The sequence below is a fragment of the Phasianus colchicus genome, chromosome 5, assembly GCF_987193195.1.
Source record: "Phasianus colchicus chromosome 5, bPhaCol1.hap1.1, whole genome shotgun sequence".
In the NCBI taxonomy this organism is placed as follows: Eukaryota; Metazoa; Chordata; class Aves; order Galliformes; family Phasianidae; genus Phasianus; species Phasianus colchicus.
Genome location: NC_143440.1, coordinates 3,671,439 through 3,696,894, shown reverse-complemented (window position 1 = coordinate 3,696,894; position 25,456 = coordinate 3,671,439). Strand labels below are relative to the sequence as shown.

At 35.6% G+C, this 25,456-nt stretch overlaps 1 long non-coding RNA gene across 5 annotated transcripts in view; it reads right to left on the bottom strand.

The window, feature by feature from the left end:
- Positions 1-25,456, bottom strand: part of LOC116237893 (uncharacterized) — a 59,138-nt gene that overhangs the window by 16,418 nt on the left and 17,264 nt on the right. The window contains exon 5 of one of the 5 annotated variants that reach the window (XR_016466604.1): positions 18,793-19,614. The exons of 2 other annotated variants lie outside the window; for them this stretch is intronic. This is a non-coding gene — a long non-coding RNA (uncharacterized LOC116237893). Of the gene's footprint in view, positions 1-18,792; positions 19,615-21,069; positions 21,350-24,163; positions 24,282-25,456 lie in introns of those variants that run through there. 2 more of the 5 variants (XR_004168824.2, XR_016466605.1) reach the window with 2 other exon arrangements.

Below are 25,456 nucleotides of genomic sequence, written 5' to 3'. Positions count from 1 at the left end.
TTCCAGAAACATACTTCTAAATATCCTTCTGGACTTTTTCAGACTATTTACTCTAGAGAACTGCAGAAAAGAAACTGTCATTTTTTAAACATCTCTATTGAAGAAATATATAGAGAAACTTGTTTTTTCTCCACATCTTAACTGACAGTAGAACATAGTGGTCAACGAAAGCACAAAACCAATGAAAGCAAATGAAAGAGCCCCTACAATAGGCAAACTATTTCTTTTTCAATGAACAAATGAAAAAAATATATTTTTCCAAACAGAAGAAAACTTTGAGTAAGGCTGAATTAATCACTTTGATGAATAGTATATAAAAGAAGCTAACAACAAAAGACAAGGGTGGGGATAACGTTCCAAAAAAGAAATGGGTTTCTTTATTCTAAAATGAAATTCATGCTTTCATATTTACGGAGTGAGGGATTTTACCAAGGTACTTTTGTTGTATAAAGTCTCCTGAATCTATTTTTGATGAATTCAGTTGGATGCTAAACATTTTTACAGTGTTCTATACTTATTACTCAAAACCTCCTTTTGTTTTATACAGAACAATTTGTTTCCTTGCAAGTTTTATTCTTGGTTTTAGAGTTTCACATTGATTAGTTCACTTATGTTGGATGCTCAAATAGCATTGGGAAGCCAAGAGCTTATCTAGAAAGAAAATTGAAACTGTCTTTCCAAAACAATCATTCTTATAATAAACCACACTTTCTTTGTCACAGCAGGATTAAAGCTATTGTGTTAATTCTACATAAGGTACGGGGGAGATTTTTGGACACATTTTTCTGTACACAGTGAAATGTTGTCCTTGAATTTTACTTCCCACTCAGGCATTTTTTTTCTATTAAGATTTTTATTCTTTCTCTCAGCAGTTCTGAAAGTAGTTTCATGCTTTTCTTCCATGGGCACAGTCTTTACCTAGCTTTACCATCTTATGCCTGAAATGCAGAAGACAATTAGCCTTTGCTAATTGTTTCCCTCTTCCCTCCCCCCCTTCATCTTCAAGGATTCATGTCAGTGAAAAACTCATTTATCTGAAAAGTTATATGTAGATCTGGTCACTTAAACATCTCAGTTTCCAAGTCTACTTGCTACCCTCCATATTCTTCCTCATCTCTGAAGTCTTTTTTCTTCCCATCTCCCATTCTTGTTATTTACTCTCGGACTATCAAACAATCCCTTCAATAGATAGAGTTAATATCTATTGTCATGCCGCATCATTAATGACATAGAACCAAACTTTCAGATCTCCTTTATGGTGGAAATATTACATTCTTTTAAGACCACTCTCACTTCTTCATTTTCTGTTCCCACCAGGTTTACTGTCATGTTCTCTGTAGTAATTTTTAAACATGACTCGAATCTTCTTAAACATATGAAGTGCAGTCCACTTTTCTCATCAGCTCAAAATCTGTCATGAAAAGTGTGCTTTTTTCCGATCAAAAGACTAGCTGTATTTCAGGAATTTTTGGCTCTTTCAAATTTCAAGTTCCTACTATAATTCATTGAAATATTAGGGCTTTTCAAAATAGAAAGAAAATAAATTTATAGATGAAAGTATAGAGAAAATAAGTATAAGAATTTATCTCATTTCCTGTAATGAATATTCGTGAGCCTTTGCAAAGAAGAACATCTGCACAATGTAAGCCAAATTTTGAAAAAATTCATACAATTTTAAAAATATGAATAGTTGTGCTGAATTTATGTTGTACAAACCAAGCTTTCTTTCTTTTTATTCTAAGACAAACTTAATTCTTTGCAAACCTGAAGAGAATGTATTTCAGCAGGAAAAAAATTATGCTGACAACACATTTGAACTGCTCAATATACTGCTTTTTTGTAATAGATATTATGTCACAGTCACATTACATACAACCCATAGGAATCTCAGCTGAGCCTCGAGGTGGTATAGAAAAGCTCTAAAATTTATAACCAAATCAAAACTAAGATTTTTTAAAAGTCTTGAATTGTTTTCATTACAAGAGTTTCTATTTCACATTCTTGGAATATGACTTTGCAGACTCAAGGAGGTACCTTGAATGTTTCGGCACTGGATTTTGTATGGTTTTCCCTAGAGCAATGGATTTATGTGGAAGTTCTAATACTGTAGTAGAGGAACATAAACTTACAATATTCTGTAGTGTGGTTAGTGGTAATTCTTTGTTAAAGCTTTACTTTTTAAAAAATATTTTTGCTTCAACAATTCAACTGAACTGACCATAACAACATGGTTTTCTACAATGAATATTTTTTTTTGTAATAAATGGCTTGGAGAATTATATATCTTCCAAGAAGGTTACTAAAATGAACAAGAAGCAGCTGTATGCAGATAGTTTTTTTTCCCCGTATTTAGACTTCCTCATTCAATCTGCTCCTTCCAGTCTTTCAGAATCAAAACTTGGTTTCACTCTTGAAGCCTAGTCAAGCCTAATAAAACACAATGTATTTATATAACTAAAATCTATGGCTGGCTGCTTTTCACTCTCTTTTCTGTATGTGCAGAAATACACTGCTAAGCATTGTCTCTCTTTGCCACCTAGCGGGAAGCTTGATTTTACAATTGTCTTTGAGCTACTTCCCAGTAAAAATTATCATAATGGGATCCCACACCATCATAAAACTTGCAAAAGATTTTGAGTGGGCATTTTGGAAGCATGGTCAGTGTATGAATGATGCCTATAGTATATATTATAGGGAAAATTGCACATAGAAGTCTTGAAGGCTGCTGAAAAGACATATGTGGACTTGGAAATAAATAAGAGGTTCTTTTTTTAATTTACACCTACTAGCAAAGTAGGATTCATTTCTGAAAAATTTCTGAAAAATAACGTAGTATGATCCTTGTATACTTTCTTGTGTTGTCTGTGTATGTCTGCTTATCGATTCCCTTTTCTGAAGTTAAGTTGGAATATCATCAAATCTTTCTTCAGATTATATTTTTATGCAAAAAAAAAAAAAATTGATGTAGGTAAAGACTAGAAAAATTGCTAATATTTTATTAAGCTTTCTTGGCCATGTTATGGAAATGGCAACGCTTGCTGATCTATACATTTAAAGAAAACAAAACCTTTTTCACATCTCTCCATACATCTGTTAACTAAATTTTCTTTAACTTTACAACTGGGCCAAAATTCAAGGTCAAGTCTTGGCAACTGTCCCCAGTGCTACATGGATGCAAACAGTCAGAACTCAAGCCCTGAATAGTAGTGTCTCCTGTTTGTGCTTGTCAAGTTTGTCAAGCCAATTGCTGTTTCTATGTTTCATGTGCCTTGGAATTATTTAAACTGCTCGCAAATGCCCCAACATCATACTAACTGGATCCATGCTATCAATGTTGTAGATTAATTTTTAATCTATTTCATATGTATTTGATATTTAAAACACATTAGCAATGACTGCAGAAATAAAAATACAGATCCTTAACATTATTATTTGCAACTACTACTTGAACCTATAGCATATCTATAAACCATCATGTCAAATATTTACTGAAATTATACATAACAAACAAAAGTCTAATTTGTGCAAAAGTTCACAGACACAAGCCCCAAAAAGGCAAGCACCCACTGCCATGTGGAGAATATTCAAGAGACCCTGAGTCAAATGTTTTATATGTTTTCACTCTCTTCAGAGTATATATCGTAACTCCAGCTATTTGCAGTAAGTCTTCTTGAATCAAGTCAGTAGAGATTGGCATCTTGTATAAGATGTACTCAAACGCACTGTATTACTGTTTGTACTATAACAGGGAAACAGGATAACAGCTCACATCTCCTAGCTAACATGAAGCATGTTGACATTTTTCAGGCTCTTACACAGAAAGAAAATTACTCATGTCCTCATGTCCCCTTTCTACAAAACAGTTTTATTTAAATAGAAATATCTTCTCCAAATTTCCATCTTGCTTTAATAGCTTTCTTATGCTTCTTTTTGTATAGAAGAAAGCTTCAAGCAATCATTCTTAATTCTTAAAATTTGATAGAGATGGAAGTGGTGATTCATTACTTTCTCAGTTATGTATCAGCTCTTGATTTTGGTCTTTTTCCAGTATTTCAGTGAAGTTAAAGACAAGGGAAATCAAAGAAAGTCCTTAATCATGTTCCAGAATATCAGAGTTATTCTCTGCTTGGCATTCACTGAACAGTTACTGGCACGAATTCATTGCCTGGAGATGCAACTTATAAGTGGAAGTGGGTCAAGGAAGACCCACAACTGATTTACCAAAGGACTGCTTTGATGAAAAGACAGAAAATGCATTTCATTCATCTTTCATTTCCCCAAAGTCAGTTCAAGTCTGTTACACAAAGGTAAGTGATTAGAAAAAAAGAAAGAAAAAAAAAAAAAAAAAAAAAAAAAGGCCTAACAACCTTCAGTGCTTCTAGCTAGTTAAGAAATGACTGTATTCTACTTAATGGTACTAACTTTTGGAAACTTTCCATATACTAAAGACTGTTTCTAAAGCACTTTGATATTTACAACAGCTTCTCCTTCTACAGTTTGCTTCCATTCTTCAGGCAGACATCAGCTATACTAGAAAAACATTTTCCACATTTAGGTTACACAAAGCATACAATATAATAATCAATGTGATTTTAAAAATGCTAAGCAAATAATTTTCATGATCTCTACAATATTGGTCTGTACTATTACTATAAATTGCATCAGCTTCCAGCTCTAACCAAGGAAGCATGCAGTTATTCTGATTTATGGTGCACTCATCCAAATTGTATTGACTCAGCTATGTTGGTTAAAGATGAAGCTTATTGTATGAAGTGCTGGGCTGGTATAACATGAGTAGATAATATTGGACATGCTAAGCTTACATCTACTCAATTTGAGCATCCATTATTGCTAACACATATTGGTGGCATTATGAAACAGCTGAATAACACAGTTTTGAGAAACCAACACAATCTCACAACTTTATCCTTGTTTTTCTCACCATACTTTAAAGGGCATCTTTGCCAAAATAGTCAAAGTACTAGAACTATTGTTTCTGCAGTCCACAGAGGCAAAAAAGAATGCTTTTTCCAAAATACAAGCTTTAGATACTTAAGTCAACTGCAGCTAACAAGAAATTGACAATCTGTTAAACTGATCTTGAAACACAGTAGTGTAAGGAGATCAATAAATGGTAAGAATGTAAAGAAAATAGATTCAGTGAATAAGCATAGATGATAACATGATCATTTAATCCAATTAAGATGTGTAATTCAATAGCACAACCTTCACCTCACCATCAATTTCAAATGTATTTCCAAGTGTTTTTGTATTATATGCAACAGATTACTGATGGTCGATCCATAGTCACAATGATTAAAAAGTAGTGTAGAACATTTAATGTTCAAGAATTTTATGGCTAATGATAACATTGCCAGAAAAGAACAGTTCTCAAAGAGATCAATAACTGACATGTCCAAGCACAGGTGACTAATCCAGAACCTTAAAAAGCTCAGTGCTATAATATTATCTTGTAACAAATAGTTTTTAAAAATCAAAATTATTGTGTTCATTCCTGTAATTTAGAAATAAACTGCTTCTTTTCCCTTGTATTTCACCATCTCAGTTATTTCAATACTTTAACCCACTTATTATTCAGATACTCAGAAGGCCTAATAGCAATCAAAGAATCAGAATATTCCAAGCTGGAAGGGACCCATAAGGATTATCATGTCTGAAATAAAGTAACTGGAAGTTCTATCTATATCAAGCAAAAAATATATACATTACAAATTAAATACAGCTGGAAACACATACAAACAATGCTCCTATAGTAAAATAAAGTATAATTTTCTTACAGAGCCTCCACTTTCTGCCTGTTACAACAATCGGACAGCCAACATAAACCTTAAAAACATGAAATGTCATATGTATGCAGTAAGCATTGAGCACAGTGGTCGTAAACACACGCAAACTTATCAAAAGCTTTTCCATACTAAAAGAACAAGCAGGTTGGAAACAGAGATAAGTTGTACTTAAAATTACTATGGTATAAATGAGAAAGAACTAGGATTATATAGTTCCACTCACAGAGTATAAAAGATAAATCACCACAGGTTGTTAAATGAGAATGTATTAAATATATTATTGTTGGTGAAGAACATGAGTGAAGTATTTTCCAAGGGAAAAAAAAATGGGTTACAGGAAACTGACTGCTAAAATTGCTTGGAACAATATTAACTTAAAATGTTAGCATTCTGAGATAAGGAGAGGGCATGAAAGGCTACTAAATTCAATAACGAGACTAATAGAGAAGAATGGTCAATAAAAACCAGGAGGGCAATAAAATTTGGAATGGCTTAATTTGACTTAAAGCATGGGCACACTAAGCAATTAAGCATTGAGAAATACACATTAATGAGCCTGTGGGGAAAAAAAATGAATGGGAAATTTATACATAATGGCCATATGTTCCAAAACTTTGAGCAGGAGTAGAATGTGGCATCATGGCGGATAAAACTAAGTATTCTTAGCACAGTGCTTGAGGCTGCTAAAAATAAAATCAAAAGAATGAAAGATCAAATTTCAGAACAAGTCTGGCTCTGATGTGAGAAGGTGAAAAACTTCTAGGATTAGCTTTCTAGTACAATATAACATACTTGGTCTAAATGTAGGCCAAGATGTCTTAGGTGAAATTTCAGGACGTATAATTCTGTTGTTACACAATGCATCAACATTTCATGACAAATTCTTGGCCCAAAACATGAAATTCCCTGGTTTGACAATCATGTATGTAACATGCAGATATTTCCATTCTCTGAGTAGATTTTTTTTTTTTTTTAATCAGGTTATCAAAAGGAATGTTTTAAGTAAGCTTTTAATGTGTTCTCTATAATTCCAAAATTGCTTCCATGATTGTATCATACCACAAGTTGGAAGGGGCCCACAAGGATCATGGAGTCCAACATCTGGTTCCACACAGGACCACCCAAAAAACCAACCCTATGTCTAAGAGCATTGTCCAAAACTTCTTCAAGATTCAGTAGCTTGGTGCCATGACCACTTCTGTGGGGAGCCTGTTTCTATGCCCACCACCCTCTGGTGCAGGATCTTTTCCTTACACCAAACCTGACCCTCCTCTGACATAGCTCCATGCTGTTCTCTCTGGTCCTGTCACTACCACCAGAGAGCAGAGATCAGCATCTGCCATTTGTTGCTCTTTGAGGGAGCTGTAAGGGCATCATGAGACCACCCTTCAGTCTCTTCTAGGTTGAACAAACCAATTAACATCAGTATCTTTTCATGTACTTACCCTCTAGACTGTCACCATCTTTGTAGCCTTCTGCTGGGTGCTTGCTAATAGTTTTATGTCTTTGTTATATTGTGGCACCCAATATTTCTGTACAAGTAATTTCTCCATGGTTGCAGATATGTGATTTTAAGTGTAGAACATTTACATGTGCTCAAAAGAAAAAATGGGCTTCTGTTACTTTCATTGCAATTTGGTAGCAATATGGGCCATGATCTTCTTTAAAACAGTTTCCATGACTGTTTGGATGCTGAGACGTATAAACAAGAAACAGGAATTTCCAATGATCAGTAAGGCAGCAAACCTGCCATGGCGGATCAAGACAAAGATACATCTTTATTTCTCAGGTACTATCTCTATTAAGTATCAAAGAGCCACTAGATACAAATGAGAGCTAACCAAAATAATCGCAGCTTTCATTATAATGGAAGCATCTGGATAAATAAATAAGATCCACTAATAAATTCAGTAATTTTACATCTTATCATGAAAACTTTGTAAAAAAATAATAATAAAAAAAAAGTAATTTGATTTTATCTAACTTTACCTCCACAGTATGTTCCTATTTAATGTACTGGAACCTATTGATCGCTAAAGGCATAGAGAATTCTCTTGGACTTGTTATGCATTTTCCTCAGTTTGATATTTTGTAAATATCTGAACACAAATACATTAAAGTGAGTACAATAAAAAATGAGAGTTCTAATTATTGATTGTTTCTAAGACTTACTGTCACTTTGTTTAATTTCTATTCTGTTTTAGGTAAAAAGATGCCATACAGGATTATTTGTGACTACTGGTATGAAGTCACATCAAAGAAAAAGCTGAAATTTTCTTTTGCTTTAACTTTTCCTACACTTTAAGTAATAAAAACACTACACACTGGCACAATGCATCATATTTTGGAGCACTCAGAATATCTCAGAGCAATATAAGGTATTATGTAATTTCTCATGAGGAATGGCATGCACGAAGTTGATAATGTAATAGCATTTACTGAACCCAGAAATAAATCCTAATATACAAGCTCTCAAGAAAACATCATAGTTTTGTTTTTTTTTTTTCACTTGTGGTCCTATACTGAATAATATGAAATGTAATAGTGTAACTGAAATTATAATTAATATGGACAAATAGCAAACCCCAGATATTTTTTTGTTATTTTATTTCTGTTACTCAAATGTAGACTATACAATTGTAAAAATATGTGACAGATGAAAAACAATAAATGCTCATGTCCTTTGTACTTCTCACTGTTAAGAATAATACCATAAGACAAACAATATATTTTTTTAATTTGTGGTTACACAGCAAACACAATAAGACAATTTCTACTAGGAAATGTGGTTACTGGAAAAATTTCACTGAAATAATATGGATTTCAGACAGCTATTTTGATGTAATCTGAGATTACTGAAATAGAAATGTATTCAAATCCACAACTTTCAGCTGATGACAGCATGAATGACACAAAAGTAGAGCAGTAAGTTTGAGTAGAACTATCTGAAAAATATTTGAAACCTTCTACTTGTATAGACCATTTTCCATTATTTATTCAAAAATCAGATGTTGTTAATAGAATAGATGTTTTTAGTAATTTCATTATCACTAAGATAAATTAACAACATTAGATTTTCAGCTGATGGAATTTTTTCCTATTTGATCTATATTTTTGACATATATTAAGTCTAAACTACTTTTACACGAGCAGTAATCTGTTCATCTCAACAAAACACAAAGGATACTTAAAGAGTTGCCCATTCCATGTATTTTATCTTAAACTCATAGTGCTCATTTTATACATCTAGCCAATTTCTTTTTTCCCACTCACCTACCTATAGCTTATTATATAATTGAAAGGTGAGATTATTTCCTGCCACATCTTATTCTTTATTTTATTGTTTTATTTTTTGCTTGCAAATACAGAAGTGAAGCCTATTCCATCTGGAGAACTGTGCTGGAAGTGAAGAAATCCAATTTTGCAGTAGCTAGCCTTGTAATTTATTATTAAGATAAGCTGTATTTTCAGTCATTATCAGGCATGGTTCCCTAACTTCCCATTTATAACCACATGCAACTTACTCATTTGTCACCACTTTCATTCCTCATGCCATTTCTACTTATCGTTTCCCTTCTTTTCCTAGGCTTATGCTAATTCAGAGTCACAATTCAGTTTTACACATCCGCCATGACTGCATACATTGCAACTGCATAGGAGAACAGACATGGTTTCTTTTCATGTTCACGATATTCATGAATGAGCTGCAGGTTTTTTTTGAGTTGAAGAATGCATCAAGCTAGATTGATAGCTCATTTAAATCATAGTGATAGGGTAAATTTGTGAAGAAACTTATTAACAATAACTAACGCAGAATATTTTGGGCTAAAGTATTTTACTCACTAAATTTCATCCTTGCAAGGTGTAGTTTTGTCTCAAGGTATTTAGACCTGTGTCTTCAACTTGTTTTGCTCATGCTTTGGGTGCAGTCTGAAGTGCTTTTGCACTAGCTTTTAACAATAATTGGTACCAGTAGATCCACTCAAAGTGAAAACTGTGAGTGCCCTTAAGGCTGAATAATTCCTTTCCAAATTATGATCCAATAAAGAAACTATGTCCAAAAATATGTCTGCTTTCTGACTCTATCTGTTATTCTGATGAAAATACTATCTCTTTTGAAACAATTTGACATACTAAATCAGCTTATGTTGCCTAACATAATGACCGTATAAGAAAGAGACCTTTAGCACCAAAATAAAAGTCTCTACCAGTAAACCTAAACAAACATGAATTTCTGCACAGCAGTAACTGAACTAAATATATATATATTTATATATATACACATATATATACACATATACCTGTTCTTCAAGAGTATTATTAATGGGAAGAAATAAGGAAGTAGTCAAACAGGTTTAGTTGTAGAAATAAACCAACGTAGGTAGGTTAAAGTGAAAGAAGCAACAAAGTCAACATCCCAGCCCCTCCTCTAGGCATTGACTGTGAATTATTATTACAGAATATACTCTAGGCTATAGCCACAGTATACAGGATAATTAAAAACCATTCAATTTCTTCCCTCAGATTAATTTTCATCAAGCTAAAATGTGACACAGAGGAAGAACTGGCTGAATATATGTAATCGCTACATCTTGAAATACTTTATTAAGTAAAGGCATTCAATCTATTAATTAGTGTATTGTTACAGGCAATTAGAAACCACAATTCTTAATCCAAACAGAGTAAATTACAAATGAAGAAATACTGGATTACCATTTGCATAGATATTTTGATTTTGGCTCACAGCATTGTTTCTTGAATTCAGTGATGTACAGGAAGAAATTAATATGAAAATTACAATGAAGATATTTCATTACAATATGATACAGATCCTCTCTTTGTGAGAGACATTCTTTGTATAAGCCTTAAGCCAATATCTGGCTGTTATCTTATTTGTACAAGGCTGTACTTGAAAATCAGGGACAATAACTGAGAATGCATTATTTTATTTAGTTGTATTATTTTGGTTCCTTCTCCTGCATTGGATTTGTGCAGAGAATATTCAACATGTTTATCAAAAAATTCACAGGGTCTGTACAACTTAAGGCTTTCAATGAGACTTCAGTGGTGCATCAGCCCATTACATGTGAGTGACTTTCACCATAATTAATGCCCCTTTTGGAGCAAGGTTTTCATCTCTAATTAGAATTTGTTACTCTCCAAATAGAAAGCATTTTGGTGCTTCAATGGTGTACCCTTTTCTCTGTCCAGGACCGCAGTGGCTCTGTATCATGGACGCCTGCCATTAGTAATAACATACAGATGGATTGTGTAATAATTCTTAATAAATTATTAGGTGTTCAGGAAATTATTGGTATGATTGCCAGATTGATGCTTTTTCCAGCTTGTTGATGGCCAGAACTAGGGCTCTCTCTATGAGTAATAACTGCACTTTTAGAAAGAAATTATCAAATAAGCCATATATGCTACAGGACATGAAAAAGCATGCACTAGGAATCAGTTCTCCTTGCACCTCTCCTTGCACAGAGCTAAGAAGTTTAGCATTTCTCTCTCCTCTGCTTCACCTGGTATATTTTAATGTAGAAATTATCTTAGGCAATAATTCAAAAAAAGCAAGATCTTTTATTTGAAGCAGGTGAAAATAAGCATTTATATTTTGAGACACTTTTCATGTACATCTTTAACTTTTAAATAGGCCTTTTAAACTCTGTCCGGGATTATGTGATGTTCTTGAAGGAAATATGTTCACTGAGAAAGAAGGTAGGGAGTGGGATGAGCAGAATCTACTTAAATAATCTACTGATCTCATTTAATAGAGGGAGAGAGAAAGAGAGAGAATGACTCTATTACAATAAGAAGGTTTCTCTCTATAAAATAAGGAGAGATTGTTGCCATGGCATCAGCAAAATTCATCCTTCACATAATTGCACGCACATGAACCTTTCTTGACAGAACAGAATTATAAATGTAAAAGGTAAAATATTTTCTATTATGTTTCCTTACAGAATTTTAAATAGATATTTGCATTATATTTAGATGAAATCATATAGGTAATTATCTCTTGCAAATATCTTCCAAAGCAAAGCAACAAATATTGTGCTGACATGAAAATGCACATCCTCAGAAGGCACTAGGTAACTCAAAGCACACAGAAAAAGATGCATTCACTTTCAAGCTATTCTCCAACATAGATTTCTCATGCATGAGAAACCCTCTCAACCTTGACAAAACCATATTCAACTGATAATCAACAGGCTTAAAGCTGTTCCTGGAATGACTGAACAACTCAGAGTCATGTTCCTGGGGATGTGTTCTTCATATTCCTACTGTTATTATTACTACATGGGCTAAGAAAGTATAATCTTATGTTCCACTCTATTTGTGTTTACAATGCATATGGTATTTTATGACAATTTCCCCAAGTGCTCTGAGTACTTAGCAGAGAAACTTTTATTAGAGAGTTCTGAGACCCACAGTCAGATAGCTATTCAGGGGCCTGAAGTCAAAAGGCATTGCTAGATTTTCAATGCACTTCTCCATTTCATGCACAGAGATTTCACACAGGTCTTCAGTGTCAACACAACACTGACTTTATATGGTGGTATAATATCATTGCTCACCTGATACTATTAGTCCTTGCAGTTATAGTGAATTTAAAGATAGCCATTTTGAAGACAAGAGGAATCACCTTTAAAAGGCAGCAATCCAATAACCCATGTTCTTGTACAATACGTGATAAATAATTGTCTGCTATGCTAATTTCTGATTAAGTAATAAATGTGTATGTTCAAAAGGATCACTGATATGTTGATGATCCCAAGTGACTAGAAGATTTCCAATCATTGAATAAGGTCTTTAATAGGCGGATTTTTTGTTGGTTTTTACTGTTTTATATATACATATATAAATATAAAATTAACTATATATATATATATATATATATATATAAAATAAACTCCTTTACAAATGTAAGCATAATTTCTGAGATTTGTCTGACGTTAACTTCTAGCCATTAGACTGTGTTGCATTTTCAGTCAGCTTAAGCATTCTGCCCATGTAATACACAGGTGTAATTAAGCCATCTTTTAAAGTAGACAGACTGGGCTTCTTTAGGATGCAAAATAACTTCCGCACAACAGATCTGGAAATAACAACCCCAAAGTATTTTCACAAAAGCCACACATGCAGGTAGTATAACCTCCTAATTCCTAAAGGAAAGTTCTTTCTCCATAAGACCTCTGAACACATGATTTCTCATAGCCAAAGCTCTGCACAGGGAGTTCACAGTTGGTTGATTATCCATTATGATCGGAAAGTCTTTTCCAGAGGCAAGACCATTTTGAGCATAGTCTCTCAGTCTGACAATCTGACCTACATTCCCTGCTCCTAGATGCTTGATGTTGCATTTAGTTATACTGAAGTTAAATTTGGACTTTCCAGATGAGGAAGCCAAAATATTCAGATGATGCTGTATAATTGGCTTCTCTTTGAGTGGATGAAATTTGAAACTTCACATTCTCTCTGCAGGATCTGTGGTCCTTTTCTATAAAGATAAGAATTCACCCTTCAGTGCTCTCTACCTCACAGTTTCTACCAGCATGACACTCTTGGAAAACATAAGGAGGGAAAAAAAGAGTGCAACTTTGTATAGTGATGTCTTTAACCCTTCCTTTTGCCAGCTATCAATCCACATCCAACCACTTTGTATCTTCAGTGCTAAAGCTACCCACCCTGTAGGAACTTTGCTGCACAGATCTAGAACTCACATTTGCTGTGCTGACCCATCAGTCTTTCCTTTCCTTCGTTACATCAGAGTGAAAACAGATGTGCTTTGCTGCGTTCTAACATGCCATGTGTTGCAGACTGACAAGAAAGATTATAAATAATATAGAGCTTCATTCTCATTACAGTGATTGTAATGAGAATGATAAATGGGTTCAAATAAAACCATTCAGACTCCAGTGATAAGATTACTATCTCTTCTGAATGTGTATCTAACCCAATTTCATGATATCATTATCTTCCCTGAAATGCAATGGAATATATGGCAATTTAGAGGATCAATCCTCATATATTTTATATATGCTGTGTTTTCTTTAGCACAGGAAAAATCCTTTCACTTGATCTTCATTATGACTACGCTTTTAGGTATCTCTGCTCACAAATGATAAAATAGATTGCTATACATTAACACATACATTGATCTGTGCACACAAGACAGTTGCCTCTCGGTTGGCTTATTCCTTAAAGATCAAAGATCTTCTGTTATGACTTGTACTGAGCTGAGAAATGTAATTAAACAACACTGAGGAGAGAGAAGAATTAGAAATGCCTGAAGAAAGAAACTCATTTGTTTTTCAGATGCAAGTAACAATTTCTAGCAATATAACCACTCTGTGTACTTAAAACTTGACATGACTTTTTGGCAAAGTAAATTTTGTTCTCTTTCCTTCTTCTTCATGGAAGCTTTGTAAATTTCAGTAGCCAAAACGTACAGAAAGACATAACTAAAACATGGACATTTTCTCTGAACTTGTGGATTGAATATTACTTCTCACCAATCCATAAGCCTGAATGTTTATCACAATGTTTACACAGCTTTTTGTTCTTTGCAAAATTATCAAGTCTTTACTGACTCGGTATTTGGATGAGATTTACCCATGTTGACTCAACTAAATGTAAAATAAGAAATTAAACACCATTAACAAAACCCTCTGATTTGAGCCTCCATTAAGCACTAGGTTTCCACAAGCATTTTCTTTACATCAAAAATGTCAGAGAATGAAAGTAACTCCCCTCCTCTGGGCTGCAGAAAGGCCCTGTATCATCTCTTCTTTCCAGAAATGACTAATAATTCCTGTATATAATATAACTGTAATCTTGTGTAAAATATAACTGTATCTTCTGTATGCATGAAAGTGCTTCAGGATGAAAACTGCTGTATAAATGTAAGCTGCTATTAATTATGGCACCCAAAGGAACGTTCAGATAGCTTAATTTTCAATCCGAGCCTATATTAACATTTCTGTGTGTTCTAAATTTCCTTTTCTCCACACCTTTTTATTAGCCATTCTTTCAAAGGAATACAAATTCACCAGTCCCACACAACTCCAGCCACAGATATACACTCCATGCTGATTCAACTGCAACAATTAACTAAGGTATATAGTATTTCTGGAGATCAGCTGAGGCTACTGAGAGGCAAAGACAAGGGAAAAAGTGTATGTACATATACAAATACATATAAAAAGGGAGATTAAGAATGAAGCTGCTGTATATAGATTTTCTTCAGATTTCCAATTGATTACATAAAATGTGGGAAGAAAGAGAGGTAAAAGATGATAGGGTTATAATCAAATTTATCATTTGAGAACGCCTTCAAAGCACTTCATTACAGAATCAAATCTTATATGACATAAATGTACTAAGAGTCTAAAAAGTATTTTCATCCATCACCAGGATAATTATCTGGTAGATAAACACTCAATAACAACTAGAGAATAATGAAAATGAGAAGTCAATCTTCAAAAAAGATTAGGGCAAGAATTCATCAGCAGGATTGAGCTGGACAAGGCAGCAGCCCTAACACCTCTAGTGCTGCAGTGAGCACCATGAGACTTTTGCCATAATGCAGTATTAGGCTTTTCTAATGCAGTTGACTATGGAACTGATTTGTTTCTATGATCCACAGCAAAGGTGTGATTTTGACTACCAGATATTTTGTGATGAACATAAAATAGCAGCAATTTCAACATCTGGTGGCTTCAGAATTGTGAGTTCTCCCTTTGTGTGCTTATTAGTTAGCAAAATTAACTTTCTACACATACTTAGTATGGGGCTCTCCTTTAAATTCTTCACAGATAAAGCTGGAGAACTCATTTTTAAACTTGAGTGGTATGCTAGAAATGTGGTACCAAGTATTAATTTCAGTATGACATATAGTCACACTGAGAGGTAGTTCTCTTCCATTCCAAATTTCTGTTTGCCAGGAAACCTGCTCTGTCTGAACCTTTCATGTCACAAGACAGAATGTTCCCTGAAGTCTTGTTCCCGTTTTGATCTGGGCCATTACATCAGGTTAGAAAGATTTCAGACTGAGTGGATAGATAATTTTCACATGCTGAGGCAAGAGGTAGTTCTGTCTGTGATCAAATGATTGATTAATTGAATGTTTCATAGGTTTAAGCTGCATTGCTAATGTGCATCACAGTACTAAGAACCTAGGCTGAGGAATTTGTCTTCTAACTATAGATAGGATCCACTTGCCCCCTAAGAAACTGTTTCACCCAAAGTGCATCTCAGAGAGGCAAGAAAGACCTTTATTACCTTCCTTACTTTACACTTCTCTTCAGGAAAGCAGTACAGGCAGCTGCAAGGTATTCTTTTGGTACTTATCCAAACACGAGAACAAAAAGTAGAAAATCATTTCACATCTCTTACCAGCCCAATGGAATCTCCTTGTCTTGCTTGCACTGTCTGCTTAACTGTTTTTTCTTTTATTTTTCATCTTCTGTCTTCCACATTACACTTTGTTTTAGACTGATGGCTATTTCATTGTAAGAAACTTAGAACTGGAGATCATAAACCAAATACTGGCAGTGTCACGCAGAACAAGTTTTCTAGACCAAACTATACTCAGCAGTTACATCTACTGTCATATCCTCACGAGCCAAGGCTGCCCAAGTCCCATTGCAGCCCCAACAGTGTGTATCTGCTCTTTAAGCAAGCAGCATTAAAAATTGTGTGTCACAGAGGAAAAGAATTTTTAAAAATCTATTACCCCTGCTTTACCAAATGATTAATCCAAGTGTTGTTTTAATTTTTCATTTGAAGAAAATGAAAAAAATATTAATTTTTGGCCTTCAAATTCCCTTATTTCAAATTAACACAAGATGCAAAGTCAAGACTGTTGACTCAGTTCTTTCTTAATTGGATGAAAAACTGTGGACTACCCAAAGTACAAACCAATGTTCAGAAAACTCCTTCCCTGGACACTTGTAGTATAATAAATTATTTCTCTTCAACTTTGTGTGTGGAAAAAGAAAAAAATTAACACCATTGTCAATTGTCACTCATCCAGAACTACTTACAGGCACAATCCATTTTGAAGCCCATGCTAGAGCAACTTTTAATTCAGTGGGTAACAGTCTACTGTTTTGCTGCCAGAGCATGTATTTCATTTCTTCCCTTTTGGTTATTATTGATGAAGCAAGAAAATCACCTCGTTATCTTGTGTAAATCTAATCTCACACAAAATTGCAATTTAGAAATCTACAACATTCCCCAAATATAAAGCTGCTGCAATTCAAGGCGTTGTCTCTCTTAACAGTCAGAGAACACAGTGTTCTCATTTAATCTAAATACCATGGATGATTCAGATTTAATTCTGATTAGAGCTGTGGATTTCAAGTTGCAGATAAAGACTCAAAGATGGATGTTAAAATTGAGTTTTACCATGTGTATAGTTTGGGAGGGCACAGCTGTGTTACATAACTTAGCAAAAGTCTGACAGTGAGTGATGAACATTGGTAATCCAGAGAAAGTCCCATGACAACATTTTTCTCCTCTAATTGTCAAGCAGGTCTTACCTAAACATGAACTATATTACATGTAAACACTCAAATCAGTGACTTTTTGTTGTTCTGCCAGTAACTGCTGAATAAAAGGGTATAAATTCCATCATTCTGTCATTACCAGTTTCAATTTTTACAGGATTAGTTTGTTTTTTCTTCTTAGAACTCTACGATTTTATGGTGATTTAATGAATAACTAAAAGGGATCCAGACTCAGTAAGCCTCTGACAGATGTTGTTTAATATCATCATCATTCTTGTTCTTTTCAGAGCTTACACCATGGGGATTATATTTTGTGGTTTGGTATGTGATCTTTATAAGAATTTAACTATTTCATTAGTTTATCATATGAAGATGCTATGTTAAATGGCTGCTATTCCTGCTAATTGTTGCTGATTTTTTTCTTTCCCTTGCATTTCCCAAGCATAATATCCTGTAAATCACCTGTCTTTACTTCTCAATGACATAACAAGACTGCCAAACAGTGACATATTATAGATAAAATGGTGTCAGCCAGTAGCTGTTAATGCTGTGCAAATTTAGATGAATCGATGCCCTTCCTCTGGATCTATCAGTTATCTTCAACTCTTCCCTTACACTAGTTTACTGTTGCAAAAATAGGATTAATTTAATTTTCTGATAGCACAAGCATCATCTTCAGTTCTATACATCAGGGAAGGAAGAATGGCAGACATAGAATAAGAGAAATATGATAAAACTCAGGACACCAACAGACGGACATGTAAGTAGATATCCTACTCGACTTTTTTTTTTTTTTTTAATGTACCAGAACCATAGATTTTTTTTTTTTTTCCCATAGGAGGAAAAAACAAATAAAAACAGCAACAAAAAAAACAAACATACACATAATCACAAAAACAACATCAACAATCCACAATGATTATGAGATGGCTTTAAAAAAAATGAGAAATATTGCAAATACCTATCCTCTTCCTTCCTGGCATAGCAACCAAACACTATGGGTACACTTAGAATAATTCATGTAAATCACGTAGCCCTCAAATACAACAGAAAAATGACCCTTGAGCTTCAGCTAAACAGCAGCCTTCAAATATTAGCACCAGCTGTGTATGTGTTGATTTTATTGAGTCCTGCAACAGTACTGTGGAGTATTTCCTGGTAACTCATTCATAGCTAGTAAAATAAGGTCACCCATCAGAAAAAATGTTGTATAATAATCTGACCTCAAATAGTCCATGTTCCTTGCCTGTCTCCAAAGATTCCTCATTAACTGCCTGGTACAACTTCCCTTCTGGAAGTACCTCCCTACCAGCTCAAGCTTCTCATAGATTTTCTTCTCAAGAGTTCATTGTCTTTCTCATTCCTTCTAAATTGTGAAATAAATAAATAAATAAATAAATAAATAAATAAATAAATAAATAGAATCCCTAATGTAAAAGATGCTTTTCTAAAAAACTATTCTGCTCTTGCTTATTCACCTTAACAAAGTTAAGAGTCATAAATGTTTGATTACTGATATACACAGCTTTTTCTGCATATTATGGGTTTTTTACTAGTGTAGTGGGGGTGCTGAGGCCGGGGGGAAACTTAGTTATATATTTCACCTCAGTGCTAATTCTCTAGCCTGTTTTTTGCAATAACTGCAGCTGATTCAAAGCCGTTACTTACAAGGTTCAACAAGATGAAAATTCCCATCCCAGAATCCAATCAGGTTTTCTCATTAATCAAACTGCTTGGGAGCTCCTGCTCCCTAATCACCTGTATAAATGTTGCTAGTTCCAACCACTTCTCTTTCAGATGTGAACTGAAAATATCATATTTAACAGAATGTTTTTACGCAGCTTAAATACTATTTCATGTAAAGAGGGAATCATTTTCCTGTTTCCATTTCTTTCCTTTCTCCATGTTACATGAAGTGGTTATATAGCCACATCTTTAATTATCTCAATTAGCGGTGCTTTTTTTTTTTTCTACTTTAGTGCTATCTGCTTCCTATCTCTGTATTTTCCTGTCATCTTTTATTTTCTTCCTCCTCCCCATATTTCTTCAACTGTAACAAAGGAAGAGAAGGTATAAGCTCAGTATATGGCTACATCTGTGTTTACAAGTTGTGCAAGACAATGCAGAAAAAAACTATTACTGGCATCCAAACTACGCAAATTTCAGGAGTTTTAATTTGGAGTAACTACAATGAGGATCCATTAATGACTAGGGTACATTATGTGCAGTTCTTGAATCTGCTCCTTCACTTTCATTGGAAAGGAAACTGGTCTGCATGTTCAGAGACTACCCTGTGATACAAAATACAGCATGATGAAAGAAGACATTATTGGAAAATCTCCTTTAAAAACAGACTCCTGAGTTAAGTTATTCATGTAGACATATTCTAATGCACTGAAACCCAAGTAGTTCAGGTCTTAGAGTTACAATTTTCTTACAGTGAACTTCATCAAAAACCACAATTAAAGGACTCTGAACCTTGATTATTGAACAATAGCATAGAGCTTTTATCCAGGAGGCAAGAAACCCAAATGCACTTCACCACCTCAATATGAGCAACTTGTCACTGTATACAGCCATGCAATCTACATCATCAATTGTTAATGCTGTAAGAAAAAAACAAAGTATACTTGACCACTTTCATAGAAGATGAACTAAATTAAAGATTTAGAGGACCAAAAATGCATACTAGGAGACAGGGTATTCATCTAGAAAGAAAATCTGAAGGCTTACATTTCGTTCTCACAATTGTTTATATATTTTAAATTGCCCAATCACTGACTGAAAAAAAACAGAAACCATATTGTGAGCAAACTCCAGACTCAGGTAATAGTTTCCTGTCTGACAGAAAGTAGTAAATGCTACATCAGACTTGAAGCAGTCTTGCACCTGAAGGATACTTACACGTGCCACTGAGAGGCTTAAGGCAGAATTTAGGCACCTTTGAAGCTTGTGTTGGGCCTGCAGCGGAGCAAGGAATTTGCACCAGACCATCTACCTCTCTTTTCAATTTCTCCAAACATGCTAATGGTTAAAAACCTCAGAAATGCTGCACTTCAGAAAGTAGATATTTCTAGGGTGTTAAGGGTACTAGAATATGAGCTATGTAGACTGCTTCCTAGACCTGGCAACTACATTCAACCTGTGTCTTACATATGAAAAAAAAAAAAAAAGGAAAGACGTATGGTTGGCTTCTACCAACTGAGGTACAGTACTGTGATTAGTACTAATGCTGATGAAACATCAACCTTTACATTTCTGCATATCCCTCTCATTTTCTTAGTTACATGGAGAAGCCACCAGCTTCTCAAATTCTTTGCTTCCAGCTTTCTTTAAAGCTAAAAGGCCCCGTGACTCAAGAGATGCTCATAATGTCTGTCTCATTCTGAGTCCTGAGGGTGAATAGTAAATTGCAGTGAAGCTAGCAAGCAAGAGACATCTCAAGTTTAGCTTCAATTTTAAAATAACAGACTCTTCCACTAATGGAGTTTACTAATTACCATGGGATCCTTAAAAACATGAGGAAGTAGAATTTTTATGATTGTTCTTTTTAATAGCAAATGTTTTTCTTCAGGGTACAATCTTGGACACATCACAATTTCATACAGTAAACAAACACAAATATGAATTTGAGAGGAATTCATTTTCACAAGTATTTAAAAAGGATTGCTTGCACCCAGGGAACGTGCCTGTTTGGTGATTTAAAAGGTCTTTTAATCTGCATCCAATTTTGTCCTAAATCTTAAAGCAGCCTTTTCACAAAACGCTGTGTGACGTATGGCATACATAAAATGTTGCCCTGGCTCAGGCTTTGAGCTAGCTGCACATTGTAACGGAATACGGAGCTCTCATGTGCAGTGCTATTTCAGAATTAAACTTGATGAGAGACTGAAAGCACTTACTCTTTTGATTCTCCATGGTCTGTGCGACTGGATTTTCAGTCCCTCCTCTAAAACAGTTGAAAACTCTGTGAAATATCACTGCCTTCACTGTCTCACATACTCTCCCCAAGGCGCTCAGTGCTGGCTAACATTAGAGACAAGATACTACAATAAATGAATCTGACAGTGATTGTTATGCATTTTGTGTTTTTCTGAACTTTTACTAGATCATAACTACCTCACTTTATCACGATCACCCTTAAATTATACATTTTTTTTGAACTCAGTAAAAAAAAAGACCAAAGCCTAATATTCTTCCTGCCATAAGCAACGCAATTGTTCTTGGTGCTTTAAGTAAAAGCTTCATCATGTTTTAATACAGAAAACTGGAGAATGAAGAACCTGAAGTATTTTCACCTTCTCCAAGGTTATGTTTTGGATCAGACTAAGGTTTTTCATAGTGCAAGAATTTTCGTCTGTTTCTACTTACCCAAGAGGAACAGAGAAAACTTAGCACTAGTCATACGACCAATGACTACCCATGTAACATCATTCCTGAGAGACTGTCAGAGAGATCAGCAAAAAGTATCTGTGTCAGCTGAACTACCATAAGACACTTGCAGGCAAAAAAACTCTGCAAATATGTATGTAAGAAGAAAAAATATTTAATAAAACTTTTTCCCTAGGTCTACAAACACAAATTATATTCCTATCAAACAGACTTAAATGTATGGACTCAAAGGCAAAATAAAGATGCTAGGTAGCATTTCACCGTAGAGCTCTAATTATTCACATCATTTTCCTCAAAATGTTAGAAAACTGTGTAGTGAGTAACATGAACACTGTATTCCAGCTGGAACAATTCCAGCCTGAGTACATAAGTTAGGTTTTCAGTCAATGAAACTATGATATGATCGTAGTCATTAAATCTTAGAATGGCCTGGGCTGAAAAGGACCACAATGATCATCAAGTCAAACCCCCTGCTAAATGTAGGGTCTCCAACCACCAGACCAGGCTGCCCAGAGCCACATCCAGCCTGGCATTGAATGCATCAGGGATGGGGCATCCATAACCTCCTTGGGCAACCTGCTCCAGTGTGTCACCACCCTCTGAGTGAAAAACTTCCTCCTAATATCTAACCTAAACCTCCCATTTCTCAGTTTACAATTTCCCCTTGTTCTCTCACTATCCACCCTCATAAACAGCCGTTCCCCCTCCTGTTTATACGCTCCCTTCAAGTTCTGGAAGGCTGCAATGAGGTCTCCCCAGAGCCTTCTCTTTTCCAAGCTAAAAAACCCAGTTCCCTCAACTTTTCCTCATAGGAGAGGTGCTCCAGCCCTCCAATCATCTTAGTGCCCTCCTCTGGACCCGCTCTAAGAGCTCCACATCCTTCCTGTAGTGTGGGCCCCAGGCCTGGACGCAGTACTGCCGATGGGGCCTCACAAGAGGGAAGTAGAGGGGGACAATCATCTCCCTCTCCCTGCAGCCCAGAACACAGTTGGCCTTCCAGGCTGCAAGCGCACACTGCTGACTCATATCCAGCTTCTCATCCACCAGGACCCCCAAGTCCTCCTCCGCAGAGCTGCTCTCAAGGAGATCTTCCCCAGTTTGTATAAATACTGGGACTGCCCAGGCCCAAGTGCAGCACCCTGCACTTGGCCTTGTTTAACCTCATTAGGTTTTCATGGCCCCACTTCTCCAGCCTGTCCAGGTCCCTCTGGATGGCTTCCCTTCCCTCCAATGTATTGATGGCACTGCTCAGCTTGGTGTCATCAGCAGACTTGTTGAGGGTGCACTCGATGCCATCGTCTGTGTCTTTGATGGAGATGCTGAAGAGCACCAGTCCCAAGCACGACCCCTGAGGGACACTGTTTGTGACTGGCCTCCACCCTGACACAGAAGCATTGATCACAATGGTTCTTTGGCTGCATCCAGCCAGCCAATTCCTAATCCATCGAACAGTCCATCCTTCACATCCATGACACTGAAATACCATTTCAGAGTCTTCTGGACAGCACACAGAAGTACATTTGGTTATTTATTTGGTATAGAATATTGTTTTGTTATGGAGTGGTTATTTTGTACTTCCTCCCAATGAGAGGGAAAGAGTCACACAAAGTCCAGTCCGTGTTTAAATTACATTATCTACCTGTACTTGGGCTTTTTTTTTTTTTTTTTTTTGTCTTTAATGATTTTAATTGTATATGCCAATGATTCAAGGCTCTGGTATTCATCAGAAAACAACACATTAGAGACAGGTTTTCAAAATGGAACAGCACGAATCCAAAGGCATACAACTACCTGACTCCAAAGCAAAACCCAAGAAATCATCAGCTTTTGTTCATCAGTCTTTACCAAAATCTCTTCTTAATCCAGTCCTCAGAATGATCAGTTGGTGGAAACTACAATAACTCCAGTGGTGTACACAAAATAGCAGCTGGTGTCTAGGGCAAGTCCTAATGAAGCTAATGGCAGAATTCCCACTGATCTCAATAAGACTTGAGGTAGAATGTGACAGCTGCATATAAACGAGGGCAGACTGGTAACAGCATTTTAGCTCATTGTATTTCCTCGGAAACACACAGGGGCTTTCATACATCTTTTTGTCCACTCCAGCTCCTCAAAGGAAATTTACAATTACCTTGAGACTAATGCTGAGCAGTACAGGTGAAACTGATTTTTAGTTCTTTTCTGAGTAAAAAAAGTAAAAAATGAATGTTGTCTCAGTCCTCAGATGGACTTTCTAGACTACTAAAATTCTAAAAATACTAAGTGGGCAAAATTCTGTATGATTTAAAATGTTTTTAAAATGTTTTGCAATGCAGTTTAAAAATAAAAACATTTTGTTCATTAATTTAAACATCAAAAAAGTAATTTTGATTTTAAAACTTGTGAAGGAGTTTTTTTTTTTTTTTAATAAAAGATATCACTTCATTTTTGACATGAGCTAGCTGGAACTATGCTTACAGAAGTATAAACTTCCTCTCCACAAGGATATTTCTCATGTGTTGAAATTTTGACCTTCAGATGGCATAAGGCTTGCAGAATGGGTCACAGGATGCTTCTGGACTCCTTCCTAAAAACAAGTGCCTTGGGATATGTAAAAACATGTCAAGACAGAAGATAATTGGATTCAGTACCCATAGCTGATGAGCTGCTCCTGTTGTCATGTGGCTACTGTACCTTAAGCTGAAGGAAAGGGAGAACAGGACTCCTGGGAAAAAACAGAGACTGGAAATGGATTTCCTTCAATCAGGTTTGTTAAATGCTTACTCCTCTATTGCACTTGCATAGAGGGATGAGAATTTCCTTCTCTCCCAGCAAACTAGTTTAGCAGTGCTGTATTCAGTCACACTACTCTGTAGGGTTACCTAATCATGCCTACAAAACATCCATTTCACCTTCTCATTTTCCTACTATATCTTTGTCTTTATAGCTCATATCACAGGTGTTCATTCAGCGGGAAGAATAAGGTCAGGATCTTCTCATTCACTTTGAAGAGAGTATCAAAAATCTAACCTGTTTTTTCTTGATTTGATTACTTTGTGAGGAAAGCTCTCACACCAGTTCTGTTACTGTTGTTTTGCTTCAGTTGCTACTTGAGGCCATAGCATAGCCTGCATCAGATATGCCTCTAGGCTGTTTTGGCCTGCTGAGATTTTTTTTTTTTTTTTTTTTTTGACACTCTGAGAACTACTGATGAGTTTTCATACCCCTGCAGCCATGCAACCTGTTTCCTTGGCAGCTAAAAATAACACTGCACTGGTTGGACTGCTCTCCAGTATGGTTAATGTATTCTTTTCTTGGCACATAATTTCCAGCAGGTGTAATCATGCTCTAAGAGGCCCATGGTAGCAGCCTGTACTACAGTAATTGCTTAAAGGAGCTGCTCTTTTAGAAGAAATGATGCCTGCATTGTCATGCTGGCTGCTGATCATTGCCTGGCACCTCTGCCCCCAAGGCAGGAGTCCAAACAACTTGTGAGAAGGCACTTTGCCATTGCAGCAGATGGACATGAGCATAAGCGGCTTAGGGACTACGCCTGCACATCAAGCATAGGCACTGAGGGCATGATTCCTAGCCAAGAATACTGCAACTGCTGTTTATCTTCTGCTTATGAACCAAGAGTTGTTTATATTCTGCTTACCAACCAAGAGTTCGGGGAATGTGTCATTGCTAATTAAGACCTGGGGTGGCCTCATATTCAAGAGCATAAAACATGACTGTGCAAAACAAGTGTCTGACTGGCTT